The sequence below is a fragment of the Suncus etruscus genome, chromosome 7, assembly GCF_024139225.1.
Source record: "Suncus etruscus isolate mSunEtr1 chromosome 7, mSunEtr1.pri.cur, whole genome shotgun sequence".
Lineage (NCBI taxonomy): Eukaryota > Metazoa > Chordata > Mammalia > Eulipotyphla > Soricidae > Suncus > Suncus etruscus.
This window is the reverse complement of record NC_064854.1, coordinates 14,325,464-14,340,754: the sequence shown is the minus strand read 5'-3', so window position 1 is coordinate 14,340,754 and position 15,291 is coordinate 14,325,464. Positions and strand designations below refer to the sequence as shown.

Here is a 15,291-nt window from a genome sequence, read left to right as displayed (position 1 = left end):
GAGAGAGCACAGCGGCGTTTGCTTTGCAAGCAGCCGATCCAGGACCAAAGGTGGTTGGTTCGAATCCTGGTGTACCATATGATCCCCTGTGCCTGCTAGGAGCTTTGTCTGAGCAGACAGCCAGGAGTAACCCCTGAGCACTGCCAGGTGTGGCCCAAAAACCAAAAAAAAAAAAAAAAGAACATCATTAAAGAGAAACTTCCAGAGCTAAAGAATATATGTGATCAAATCCTGCATGCTCGAAGAGTACCAACCAAAAGAGACCCCAGAAAAAACCCCAAGACACATCCTAGTCACAATAACGAATCCCACAGGTAGAGACAGAATTCTGAAAACAGCAATATCAAAAAGGGAAATTACATGCAAGGGAGCAACCTTGAGATTTACAGCAGACCTGTCACCAGAAACACTCAAGGCCAGAAAACAGTGGTGGGATATTGTGACAAGACTGAATGAAATGAATGCTTCACCTAGAATACTGTACCAAGCAAAACTTACTTTCCGGTTTGACAGAAGAATACATGGTTTCACAGATAAAAAACAGCTCAGAAACTTTACAGACTCAAAACCAGTCTTAAGAGAAAAACTGAAAGACCTAATTTAAGACAAGACTAACCAAAAGACACACCAAATTTCGATATAAAGATGGCATTAAATCCCAGGACAATTCTTTCTCTCAATGTCAATGGACTAAATGCACCAGTTAAGAGACACAGAGTGGCTAAATGGATCAAAAAACTCAATCCAACCTTCTGCTGCCTACAAGAAACGCACCTAAATAATCAGAACAAACATAGACTAAAAATAAAAGGCTGGAGAAAAATTATCCAAGCAAACAACACCTATAAAAAGGCTGGAGTAGCCATACTAATATTAATATAATGGAAACTTTATACTCAGGAAGGTTGTAAGGGACAATGATGGACATTTTATATTAATCAAGGGGTATGAATAGAGGAAGAAATCACTCTCCTAAACATATATGCACTGAATGAAGGTCCAGCAAAATATTTAATACAATTTTTGACAAATCTAAAAAATAATATCAATAACAACACAAAAATTGTGGGGGACCTCAATATGGTTTTGTCAAAACTGGATAGGTCAACCAGACTGAAACCCAACAAGAATATAATAGACCTGAGGAGAGAAATGGAAGAAAGAGGCCTAGTGGAAATATATATAGGCCACTCCATCCTCAGAAACCTGGATACACATTCTTCTCCAATGTACATGGGACATTCTCCAGGATAGACTACATGCTGGAACATAAAACATACCTCCATAATATCAAGAGGATAGAAATATTGCAGGCTACCTTCGGTGACCACATCTCTGAAATTATTTGTGAATTCCAAAGGGACACAGAAGAAAAACTTTAACACCTGGAAGTTAAACAGCCACATACTGAATAACCAGTGGGTCCAAGATGAAATCAAGGGGGAAATCAAAAGGTTCCTGGAAACAAATGATAATAAAGACACAAATTATCAGAACTTATGGGACACCGCAAAAGCAGTACTGAGGAAAATTTATAGCTTTGCAAGCACACATCAGGAAGGAAGAAGGGGCTTACCTGAGTAGCTTAAAGATGCAGCTCATAGAAATAGAAAGTGCTCAACAAAAGGACCCAAAAATAGGGAGACAGAAGTAAATAACAAATCTGAAAGCAGAAATCAATGAAGTGGAAACCCAAAAAACAATCTGAAAGATCATCAAAAGCAGAAGTTGGTTCTTTGAAAAAATAAACAAGATTGATAGACCACTGGCAAAACTAACAAAGAAAGAGAGAGAGAAACTTGATAACTCATATTAGGAATGAAAAAAGAGAGATCACTACTGATATGGCAGAGATTCAAAGGGTAATCAGAAACTACTTTGAGAAACTCTATGCCACTAAAAATGAGAACCTGGAAGAAATGGATAAATTCTTGGACTCCTATAATCTTCCACGGTTGAAGGAAGAGGATGTAGCATATCTAAATACCCTCATCACTATTGATGAAATTTAAACAGTAATCACATGTCTGCCCAAAAACAAAATCCCACACCCAGATGGATTCACTAATGAATTCTTTCAAACTTTCCAATCCTGGCAAGACTCTTTCATGAAATTGAACAAATGGAAACACTTCCAAATAGCTTTTATGAAGCCAACATCACCTTGATACCTAAACCAGACAGAGATGCTACGAAAAAAGAAAATTGCAGACCAATATCGCTGATGAATGCAGATGCAAAGATCCTCAACAAAATCCTGGCAAATAGGATTCAGCGCCTCATTAAGATTATCCACTACGATCAAGTAGGTTTCATCCCAGGAATGCAAGGATGGTTTAACATCCATAAATCTATCAACATAATACAGAAACATCAACAAGAAAAATAAAAACCACATGATCATATCAATAGACATAGAGAAAGCATTTGATAAGGGCCAACACCCATTCTTGATCAAAATTCTCAGCAAGATGAGAATGGAAGGAACCTTTCTCAATATAGTTAAGGCCATCTACCACAAGCCAGAGGCAAATATTGTCCCCAATGGAGAAAAACTGAAAGCCTTTCCTCTTAATTCTGGCACAAGACAAGGCTGTCCTCTCTCACCACTCCTATTCAACACAGCACTGGAAGTACTTACTATAGTGATTAGGCAAGAAAAAGATATCAAGGGAATCCAGATAGGAAAGGAAGAACTCAAGCTCCCGCTGTTTGCAGATGACATGATACTCTACTTAGAAAACCCTAAAGACTCTACCAAAAAGCTTCTAGAAACAATAGACTCATATAGCAAGGTGGCAGGCTACAAAATTAACACACAAAAATCAATGGCCTTTCTATACACCAATAGTAATAAGGAAGAAATGGATATTAAGAAAACAACCCGATTCACAATAGTGCCACACAAACTCAAATATGTTGGAATCAACTTCACTAAAAATGTGAAGGACCTATACAAAGAAAACTATAAAACTCTGCTTCAAGAAATAAGAGAGGACACGCGGAAATGGAAGCATATACCCTGCTGATGGATTGGCAGGATTAACATAATCAAAATGGCAATGCTCCCCAAAGCATTGTACAGATTTAATGCGATTCCTCTAAAGATACCCATGACATTCTTCAAAGAAGTGGATCAGGCACTTTTGAAATTCGTTTGGAACAATAAACACCCTAGAATAGCTAAAGCAATCATTGGGAATAAGAATATGAGAGGAATTACTTTCTCCAACTTTAAACTGTACTACAAAGCAATAGTTATCAAAACAGCATGGTATTGGAATAAAGACAGGCCCTCAGATCAGTGGAATAGGCTTGAATACTCAGAGAATGTTCCCCAGACATACAATCACCTAATTTTTGATAAAGGAGCAAATCCTAAATAGAGCAAAGAAAGCCTCTTCAACAAGTGGTGTTGGCACAACTGGCTAGCCACTTCAAAAAATTGAACTTAGGACCCCAGCTAACATCATGTACGAAGGTTAAATCCAAATGGATGAAAGACCTCCACATCAGACCCGAAACCATAAGATATATTGAACAACACCTACGTAAAACACTTCAGGACATTGAGACTAAAGGCATCTTGAAAGAGGAAACTGCACTCTCCAAGCAAGTGAAAGCAGAGATTAACAGATGGGAATATATTAAGCTGAGAAGCTTCTGCACCTCATAGGAAATAGTGCCCGGGATACAAGAGCCACCCACTGAGTGGGAGAAACTATTCACCCAATACCCATCAGATAAGGGTCTAACCTCCAAAATATACAAGGCACTGACAGAACTTTACAAGAAAAAAACATCTAATGCCATCAAAAAATGGGGAGAAGAAATGGACAGACACTTTGACAAAGAAGAAATACAAATGGCCAAAAAATATATGAAAAAATGTTCCACATCACTGATCATCAGGGAGATGCAAATCAAAACAACTGTGTGGTACCACCTCACACTTCAGAGATTGGCACACATCACAAAGAATGAGAAGAAACAGTGTTGGTGGGGATGTGGAGAGAAAGGAACTCATCCACTGTTGGTGGGAATGCCATCTACTTCAACCTTTATGAAAAGTGATATGGAGATTCCTCCAAAAACTGGAAATCGAGCTCCCATATGATCCAGCTATACCACTCCTAGGAATATACCCTAGGAACACAAAAATACAATACAAAAATCCCTTCCTTACACCTATATTCATTGCAGCACTATTTACCATAGCAAGACTCTGGAAACAACCAAGATGCTTTTCAACAGACGAATGGCTAAAGAAACATGGTATATATACACAATGGAATATTATGCAGCTGTCAGGAGAGATGAAGTTATGAAATTTTCCTATACATGGATGTACATGGAATCTATTATGCTGAGTGAAATAAGTCAGAGAGAGAAAAAACGCAGAATGGTGTCACTCATCTATGGGTTTTAAGAAAAATGAAAGACATTCTTGCAATTATAATTTTCAAAACATAAGAGAGAGAAGGGCTGGAAGTTCCAGCTCACCTCATGAAGCCCACCACAAACAGGGATGAGTTTAGTTAGAGAAATAACTACATTTTGAACTATCCTAATAATGAGAATGTATGAGGGAAATAGAAAGCCTGTCTAGAGTACAGGCAGGGGTTGGATGCGGAGGAGGGAGATTTGGGACATTGGTGATGGGAATCTTGCACTGGTGATGGGTGGTGTTCTTTTCATGACTGAAACTCAAATACAATCATGTATGTAATCAAGGTGTTTAAATAAAATATATAAAAAATAAAATTAAAATCAAGCTAAATAAAAATATTCTTGCAGTAGAGATTTAGGTTTTTTAGCCATGTTAGGTCAGTGTCTGAAACTCCTACGAACGTTAAGATTCTTATTTAGCTTCCATAGTGACTTCATTAAATTATACCAAAGGGTAAAGTGTGTTATTTACGACTTTCTTCAAAGGAAAAGAGGTCAGGATTCAAATAAATACAAATCAATTTGCTGAAACATGCCAAGTACCAATGTAGTAATGATATCCTAGAAATATTTATTAATACCTAAGGAGTTCTTTCTTTCTCTCTCTCTCTCTCTCTCTCTCTCTCTCTCTCTCTCTCTCTCTCTCTCTCTCTCTCTCTCTTTCTTTTTTTTTTGGTTTTTGGGTCACACCTGGCAGCGCTCAGGGGTTACTCGGCTCTATGCTCAAAAATCGCTCCTGGCGGACTCGGGGGACCATATAGGATGCCAGAACCACAGTCCTTCTGCATGCAAGGCAAATGCCCTACTTCCATGCTATCTCTCTGGACCCAGGAATTAAATTTTTAATATTTTATTTTTCCTGGTAAAAACAAGCATGTTTATTTAAACACACTATAGGTAATTGTGAAAACTACCCAGTTTATAAAATGTTAAAGAAGCTATATTCATATGAACAATATCTATGGAGGAAAAAATAATGTAACATATAGAAATCCTTTGTTAGGCTGGGGAGACAGTTCCAAGGTCCTCTGTTAGGCTGGGGAAAGAGTTCCAAGGACCAAGTGTATGCTTTGTTCTTTGGAGGAGGTTTGGCTTGGATCCCCAGTACCACATAGGCCAGTGGTTCTCAAATAGTGGGACATGCTTCCCAGGTGAGGCTCTGTAAAGGGGAGTGTGTTTGACCTCGGCAATTATTGTCATAACAAGCTAAGCCGCGAGCTAAGCCGCGTGTTTATGTCTCTGTACATCTCTGGAGCTGAGAGTTGCTGTGTCCCGCTTCAAACACTGCTTTGAAAAGCTATACACTGCAAAATGTGCTCATTGTAGCCATTAATCTAGACATTACCTCTGATTAAAAAAAATCAGCTCAAGTTATTTTATATATTTTTGTTTTGCAGATTAAAGTTTTTTTTTTAAATAAAGATACTATTACAGTTGTGCGAGGAGTGCAAAATATGTTTTCTTCTTCCTGGGGGGGGCATGACAGAAAATAATTGAAAGCACTGACATAGACCCCTGATTATCTCTAGAAGCTATCCCTGAGAACTGAGCAGGGAATATCCCCTGAACTTGCCAGGTTTAACACCCTCCCCCAAAATGAACACAATCCTGTTAATCACAGGTAGAGTTAAGCAAGAATAACCTGTGATATAATCACACTGTATCTTAGAATCCTTGGTTTGTTACCCTGATGTAGAAAAATAACCAATAAAATAATAATAATAGCCATTGCAGAAACAGGCAAATAATATCTATCTTTAAATAAAATCCATATTTTTATCTCTGCTTGTACAAATTAAAATTCGAAAAAAATCTGGTGATCCTGCATACCAGAACAACCTTTAAGGCTGTGCATCTCTCTCTCTCCTCTCTTCCCTCTCCCTTCCCTTCCCTTCTCTTCTATGTCTGTCTGTCTGTCTCTCTCAATTTTGGGCCAGACTCAGGGGTTATCTTTTTGATTCTGTGCACATACTTGGGGGACCATATAGGATGCTGAGCAACCTGGGTCGGTTGCATACAAGGCAAACACCCAAAGCAAAAGTGGTACCATTGCTCCAGCCCAACTTCTCTTATTACTATAATAGCTACATCTTTCACATTAAAAAAAAAAAAAAGGATTTTGTTATTGTCTTATTTTATTTTTTCTGGGGCCACATCCAACATTTCTTAGTGGCTACCACTGGTGCTGGCTGGAACAATGTGGTTCTAGGGATGCAACACAGACTTCTGGAGCAAAGCACGGGCTCAGTCCAATGAGCCATTTTTTTCAATCCCTCAATGTGACGTGTATGTACCCACATACATACAGGTACACATATGTTTGGGGCCATACCAAGCCATTCTCAGGGCTTACTCCTAGCTCTGTGCTCAAACATCACTGTGGCAAAGCTCAGGGATGGATCCGTATGGGATGCCAGGGCTTAAACCTAAGTCATCTGTGAGCAAGTCAAGCACCATTTACACCAACCCCAAACTATTGTGCCAGGCCCATTCAACATATTTTTGAATATGTTGTTACCATTTGGGAGTGGGTTTAATGAAGAACTGAGAACTCTGAACGAAACAGACTCAAGTACTTAAACTTCAGAGTCATGTGTGCTTCCTCAACCTTCAGGAAAGGTTTATAAACAGGCTACAAGGCACCAACTTTGAGCTGACAGACACAAATAGCCCAGGCACTACAAACACACCACATACAAGCACTATGAGGCATAGACACATATGCACACTGGCACATGCACACATGTACTCTGGGGCACCACAGAGACACAGCAATTACCACTAGGCACCGCAGACATCCAGGCACAACACATCAAGACACCACGTTTACAGCACCTAGCACTAGACATGCAGCATTTGCTGCACTTCTTGGACATGACAGGCACTGCGGACACTATATGACACCTGACTAAAAGCACATACCAAGCATCAGACACACAAGTCCTACAGAGTACCCAGGACATGACACCACATCAAGAACCCCCAAAACACACCACAGACACAGTCTGCAACACCAGTATCGTACCCATGTTGCACACAACACCAGTGCCATCAGAGTATACACCCTACCTGGCCCACCATATACAACACCCATGTCATGCCCACAACTGTGGATCATAGACCACACTCGGGGCCAGAGCCACACCGAACATATCAACACAACAGCGTCTGGCCCACAGAGTGGCCCCTAATACTTGGTATATCCCACATAACTCGGGCGTCGCGCGCACAGGGCACACCCCACCTGGCACAGCGTCTACACGGCGGTTACCGAACTGCTGGATGTGGACGTGTCGCACCCTACCTGGCACAACCTGAGACCAGAGCGTTACCTGGCCACGTCGCTCGCTCCCACCCACGGCAACCACCACGTCTATGCCCGCCTCGCCTGGCACAATGAGAGAGAGAGAAGAGAGAGAGAAACAGAGAGAGAGAGAGAAACAGAGACCCGCCAGCTTGAAGCTTCCTCAGTCAGCAGCGTTGAGACACACACACACACACACACACACACACACACAGAGAGACAGGAGAGAGAGACAGGAGAGAGACAGAGAGACCCACCCCACCAGCTTGAAGCCTCCTCAGGCAGAAGCATTGAGAGGAAGAGACAGAGATAGAGACCCGCCAGCTTGAAGCCTCCTCAGGCAGAAGCATGAGAGACAGACAGACAGACAGACAGACAGACAGACAGACACACACACACACACACACACACACACACACACACACACAGAGACAGACAGACAGAGACCTGCCAGCTTGAAGCTTCCTCAGGCCTCAGCATTGAGAGACAGACAGACCCGCCAGCTTGAAGCCTCCTTAGGCAGAAGCATGAGACACAGAGACAGAGAGAGATACAGAGAGACCCGCCAGCTTGAAGCCTCCTCAGGCTGCAGCATTGAGACAGAGACAGAGAGAGACAGAGTGAGAGGGACAGACAGACCCGCCAGCTTGAAGCCTCCTCAGGCAGCAGCATTGAGAGACAGAGATAGTGAGAGCAGCATTGACAGAGACAGCGAGAGACAGAGAGGAGAGACAGAGAGAGACCCGCCCCAGCAGTTGAAGCCTTCTCAGGCAGCAGCATTGAGACAGAGACATAGAGACACGTGAGAGAGAGAGAGAGAGAGAGAGAGAGAGAGAGAGAGAGAGAGAGAGAGAGAGAGAGAGAGAGACCCGCCCGCCCCGCCAGCTTGAAGTCTCTTCAGGCAGCAGCATTGACAGAGACAGCGAGAGCAGCATTGAGAGAGACAGAGAGAAGGAGAGACAGAGAGAGACCCTCCCCACCAGCTTGAGACAGAGACAGAGACAGCGAGAGACCCGCCCCACGAGCTTGAAGCCTTCTCAGGCAGCAGCATTGAGACAGAGACAGAGAGATACGAGAGAGACAGAGAGAGAGAGACCCGCTCGCCCCGCCAGCTTGAAGCCTCCTCAGGCAGCAGCATTGAGAGAGACAGAGACAGCGAGAGAAACAGAGAGAGACCCGCCCCACGAGCTTGAAGCCTTCTCAGGCAGCAGCATTGAGAGAGACAGAGACAGAGAGACACGAGAGCCAGCTTGAAGCCTCCTCAGAGGCAGCAGCGACCCGGAGCCGCGCGCACTCCCGGGCCCCTCCGCACGCAAGCCACGCCCGCCCGCCCGCCCGCCGGCCCCACGCCGAGAGGGGCGAGTCCTCGCAGGCTGAAGCGTTCACGCGAGGCCCCGGCTTCCCGGGCCTCGCAGGCCCCGCCCGCCCGGCAGCCGCACACAAAGCTGCAGGCGGGCGAGCGAGGGAGCGAGCGAGTGAGGAGGGCTCGGGCCTGGGCTCGCTCTCTCGCTCCCTCCGCCCGGGCCCGCCAACAAAGCCCCGTCGCGCCGCGCCCCGGTCTCCCTCCCTCCGCCAGCACCACCAGCGCGCGCCGTGGCCTGGGCGTACGGGGAGAGGAGAGAGGAAAGGAAAGGAAAGGAAAGGAAGGAGCCGGCGGCCGTCGCCACAGACAGGCCTCGCGCTCTGCTCCGCCCGAGGCGGGCCCGCGCTCGCGCCCATCCGGGTCCTCGCGGGCCCCGAGCCCTCGGCTCTGCTTCCGGCCGGGGCTGGCTGGCGCGGCGCAAACCGGTTAGGCCCGGCCCGGCCCGGCCCGGCCTCGGGGCGCCATGTTGACGAGCGAGCGCCGCGCCGCCTCACACACACACACACACGTAGACACAGACACAGACACACACACGCGCGCGCGGCGGGGAGAAGCGGAGCCCGGCGGCACTTACGGGGTCTCGGCCGCCGCCGCCGCCGCCGCCGGGTAAGTTCGCGTCCGGGGCCCCGCGGCGCTGCTCACATGGCGGCGTGTGCGCCGAGGGCCGCCCGCCTCCGCCTCCGCCTCCGCCTCCGCCGCTCCGCTCAGCCGCCGCCCCCGACTGACGACGGCGTGGCCGGCGGCCGCCCCGTGACGCCCACACCCACCTGCCCTCCGCTCGGCTCGGCTCGGCTCGGCTGCGCGCCCCTCGGCCTCCCTCACATCTTCTGCCAGGCCCCGGTGCACAAAGGTCCTGCGGCGCCGAGGAGGCCGCGGCCCGGGTTGCAATGGCTGCTGCTGCAATTGCTGCTGCTGCTGCAATCGCTGCAATTGCTGCTGCGCTCGGCGCTCGGCGCTCGGCTCGGGCGCCTGCAGGCCGGGCCGCGTCCACGTCCGTCCGTGCGCACGCACAGCGCAGCGCAGCGCGCTCGCCGAGCGCCGACCACCCAGGAGCGATTGGCAGGCAGGGGCAGCGGCGGCCCACCGAGGGGTTGGGTGCCTGCCCGCCCGCTTCACAGCACGACCACCACCATCAACACCCCACACCGATCTTCGGGAGTCCACCCACCACCCGCTCCAGCTGACCACCCCTCCCACCTTCCCTCCCGACCCCCCTGATTCCTTACTCTCCCTTTCTCTCCCGACTTGGGAATTCCTGTGCATCTGGACAGCAGCCGAAAAGGGAGCCAACAAACACCCCGATCCCCAAGATCATCTGACCCGCTGCTGGAGCCTTGGATTTAGAGCTGGGGGTGGGTTAAGGGCATGCTGCTCCGAAGGGTGTCGATGGAGGGATGATGGATGGACGCCCGCCCGCCCTCCCGCCCTTGCATGGCGATCTAGAGAGATCACACAATCTTTTTTTTATTTTTATTTTTTTAAACTCATCTCGCTCTCCCCGGGAGTGTGGCTGTTACTGTGTCACCGCACACAGGTGCAAGGTGTGGCGCAGTGGCAAAAAGAGACGGATTATTCACAGCTACACTTTGCACGCCTGGCATGCAGGAGATCACCAGGCTTTTGCTACCCGGCCCCAGAAGGAAAATCGCGACCACAATGGTCAAGCAGAGGAGTTAAGAGTGTATAGACAGGTGGGCCCGGAGAGATAGCACAGCGGCTTTTGCCTTGCAAAAGCAAAGGACCAAAGGTGATTGGTTCGAATCCTGGTGTCCCATATGGTCCCCCGTGCCTGTCAGGAGCTATTTCTGAGCAGACAGCCAGGAGTAACCCCTGAGCAACGCTGGGTGTGGCCCAAAAACAAAAACAAAAAAGAGTGTAGACAGGGCCTGAGTGATGGCACAGTACGTAGAACGTTTGCTTTTGCACATGGCTTACCCACCGACCGGGTTTGATCCCCGTATGGCATCCCATGTGATCTCTCAAAACTGGCAGGACTGAGTGCAGAGCCAGGGAGTAAGTAACTCCTGAGCACCTCTGGCTATGTAACACACACACAAAACAAAAGCCTAGGGAAAATATCAATCCATACTTGGTTTGAAGGCATGATTCCAGCAACTATTACCCTCACCTAAATCATTGTCTTATTAATGATTATAAAACATTATACTTATAAAACATCTATAAAACAGAAGGTTGTAGGGCCCAGAGAGAACCTGGCACCAGCACAGCTAGGAGTAGGCAAATAAAACAATATTGGAAAAACAAAATAGGGCTGCTTGGCTCCATATATTTTATGGAATCTACTCAAACAAAACATATACATATCTATATATAAAAGAATGTTTACCTTTTCCCGAAAAGAATTGATTCCCATTTGTAAACCAAGTTTTAGGGGAAGGAGCACGTAGCTAGCGGAGTCCCGGGTCTGAGCTAAGCATTGCCAGAAGTACCCCTGCCCAGAGGTGCTAAAATATGAGTAACCCCTATGCACTGCTGGTTTTGGCAAAACAAAAGCAAAACCTGGAATAATTTAGGCATTCTAACTTTTATTTTGTATCCGGGCACTGTTTCTAAATGCTTGCTAATTTAAGTTAGATGGCCTTCAAATATCGTGATTTTTATTGCGATTATTCGGTAAGCGAATAATCGCAAATACTTCGATATTTGAAGGCTGACCGCGGGCCACAAAATGTTGTACAGAGGGCCGCAAATGGCCCGCGGGTCATGAGTTTGAGACCCCTGGATCATTGGTTTTGCCTAGAATCAAACTCTTGGCTCTATTTCCTCCTTCAAAACAATTTCTCTTTTTCCCTAAACTGAGTGGATGTGGGAGGAGGGGGGCAAATGGTTTGGGGTGGATGTTGGCTGGATGCCCAGAAGCCCCTAAATAGTTATTTGAATACAAGTTGCTATACCATGAATCGATCTGCCAGATTGCAAAGAGAGTGCAAGAAGTTGAGGAAAGGTGAGCAATCGCGGGAAGAGGGAGAGAATAGACAGCTTAAGAGGAGTTTGCATCAATCTATATGAGTTTCAGAGAATTTTTATCATTCAAATGACCCCCACGCACATGACACTCTAAATTGTCTCTTAATCACAACCCACTCTAATCACACCTGGCTTGATTACCATATCACATTTTCTAGATCCCACTTTTGAAAAGACTATGTAAATAGGAAAGACATTGATTATTCAAAAATTGGATTCGTTATAAAAGTAACAAAATTTTGTACACTTAGCTTGGACTACACTTAGAAATACAAAGGACAAACTAGAGAGATAGCACAAAGTCTGGCGGGATTCTTTTTTGCTTGCTGAAGCCAGTTGAAGCTCTTTGCACTGGATCTCCACCTCCCTCAAAACCGCGGGGTGTAGTTTTGGAACAACCCATCCTTAGCACTGCAGGATGTGTCCCTAGTACTCTTTCAGATCCTGGCATGACTAGGTTCTGAGCAGTACCACACATTTAACAGTCTGACCAAGGTGGACAAGTATTGCTGTGAATGACCTTAGTTCTCCTGAGACCTATTTCAGAATTAAAAAAAAATTGTGAATAACTAAAATAATGTACTTGGTTGTAGTTGAATAATAAGTAATAATTATTATTCAGTAATAATAGATTGATGACTGTATAATTGAGGGTACAGACTATCCTAAGCCTTAAAACAATAAGGAGAAAATCACTAAAGGAAAGAATAAGAAATTTAGAAGAGTTTATAAAACTTTAATGTCAAACACAAATATAGACTTTTTTTTTTAAAAGGCCCATTTCATGAGACCAGAGAGGTATGGCACAGGGGGGTGTGGAGTTTGCCTTGTGCATAGCCAACACCAGATCAATTCCTGTTCTATGTGATCCCTGTGCACTACCAGAAGTGATTCCTCAGTGGATAGCCAGGAGTAAGTCCTCAGCATCACTGAGTGTGGCAAAAAATAAATAAAAAAGCCCATATGGTTACAACATTCACCCCTTGTAATGAATGTCTTTAAATGTTCTTTCTCCCTAATTCTACACTTAAAGAAATTCAATTTAAATTTCTTAGGAATAACTTAGAGTGAGGGTCACTTTACTAGGGTAGAAGAGTTGAGATCTCTCGTTAAATTCTGCTCTCAATTGTTTCTGTTGTGTTATTGGTGCAATTATGCAGCTCAACCGCCTGATCCTGAAGTGGACTGTGTATTCGTTTATTTTGTCTTTCCAATTAAGTTTGGTTTTATGTTTTATTTCTAAAAATTGAATGACATAAACATTAGATGCTGTCTTATTTGAGAGTTGATAAATGGTGATGGACAGCTCCTTACAATGAAAATACCAAGTAAAATTGTGATGCTAATGTGGAAATAGGGCTATTTCAGTGAGATGAGTTGCTATTTATAATGACTCTTTGCCAATATAAAGTAATAGTTATTGCTTTCAATTTGCAAGAAAGAGGGATAGTCAAATAGGTGAAACACATGCTTTCTACACAGAAGGTCGGGGTTCAATCCCCAGCAGTGCATAGTCCCCAAACACCACCAGGTGCAACCTCATGAACGTCTTGTTGGGAGTGACCCCTGTGTACTTGCATGCAAAGCATAAAGGAACTCTGGGTGCTCGTGGGCCCTGAGGTCACTCTACTTTCTTCAGCAAACTGTCCCTTACAACCTTCCTGAGTATAAAGTTTGCATCATCTGATGTTAGTAAAGCCACTCTAGCCTTTTTATGGGTATGTTTCCTTGGATAATTTTCCTCCAGTCTTTTCTTTTGAGTCTATGTTTGTTCTGACTATTCAGGTGCATTTCTTGTAGGCAGCAGAAGGTTGGATTGAGTTTTTTGATCCATTTAGCCACTCTGTGTCTCTTAACTGGTGCATTTAGTCCATTGACATTGAGAGGAAGAATTGTCTTGGGATTTAGTGCCATTTTTATATCAAAGTTTGGTGTGTCTTTTGGTCAGTCTTGTCTTTCAGTTTTTCTTTTAAGACTGGTTTTGAGTCTGTGAAGTTTCTGAGCTGTTGTTTGTCTGTGAAACCATATATTGTTCCCTTAAACCTGAAAGTGAGTTTTGCTGGGTAGAGTATTCTAGGCGAAGCATTTATTTCATTGAGTTTTGTCACTATGTCCCACCACTGCTTTCTGGCCTTGAGTGTTTCAGGTGACATATCTGCAGTAAATCTCCAGAATGTTCCCTTGAATGTAATTTCTCTTTTTGATCTTGCTGCTTTCAGAATTCTGTCTCTATCTGTGGGATTCGTCATTGTGACTAGGATGTGTCTTGGGGTGGTTTTTCTGGGGTCTCTTTTAGTTGGTACTCTTCGGGCATGCAGGATTTGATCGCATGTATTCTTTAGCTCTGGTAGTTTCTCTTTAATGATGTTCTTGACCATTGATTCTTCCTGGAGATTTTCTTCCTAGGTCTTTGGGACTCCAATGATTCTTAAGTTGTTTCTGTTGAGCTTATCATAGACTTCTATTTTCATCTGTTCCCATTCTTTGACTAATTTTTCCATTGTTTGATCATTTGCTTTAAGGCTTTTTTCCAATCTCTTCTGCTGTATGGAGTTGTTATGCATCTCATCTTCCAGTGTACTAATTCTATGCTCAGCTGCTGTTAACCCGTGGGAAAGCTTATCCATGTTTTTCTTCAATTTATCTACTGAGTTTTTCAGACCTGTTATTTGACCTGAAATTTCAGTTTGGAGTTTTCTCATTTCTATCTTCACATTCTCTTGATTCTTTTTTTTTTTTTTTTTTTTTTTGGTTTTTGGGCCACACCCGGTAACGCTCAGGGGTTACTCCTGGCTATGCGCTCAGAAGTCGCTCCTGGCTTGGGGGACCATATGGGACGCCGGGGGATCGAACCGCAGTTCGTCTCCTAGGCTAGCGCAGGTAAGGCAGGCACCTTACCTCCAGCGCCACCGCCCGGCCCATTCTCTTGATTCTTATTAGTGTTCTCTTATATACTTACTTTGAGTTCTTTGAACATCTTCCATATTTCGACTCTAAACTCCTTATCTGAGAAACTGACTAGTTGGTTGGCCATGTTCTGGTCATCTGAGTTGCCATCTTCATTCTCTATGTCTGGCGCTGGCCTGTGTTGTTTCCCTATTGTCACACTTGTGTTGTGGGTTTTTCTACGTGTTGTGGTTGTATTCATTGGCTAAATAATGCGCTCCTCTGGCTCCTTCCTCTCTGG

General features: G+C 44.9%; 1 protein-coding gene across 5 annotated transcripts in view; it reads right to left on the bottom strand.

The window, feature by feature from the left end:
* ZMYND11 (zinc finger MYND-type containing 11) overlaps positions 1-9,784 on the bottom strand; it is a 93,988-nt gene extending 84,204 nt beyond the window's left edge. For 4 of the 5 annotated variants that reach the window (XM_049776234.1, XM_049776236.1, XM_049776238.1 and 1 more), the window contains exon 1: positions 9,691-9,778. The gene's annotated coding sequence lies outside the window, so the exon portion shown is untranslated. Of the gene's footprint in view, positions 1-9,690 lie in introns of all 5 variants that reach the window. The other variant, XM_049776235.1, reaches the window with a different exon arrangement.
* Positions 9,785-15,291: the final 5,507 nt, after the last annotated feature.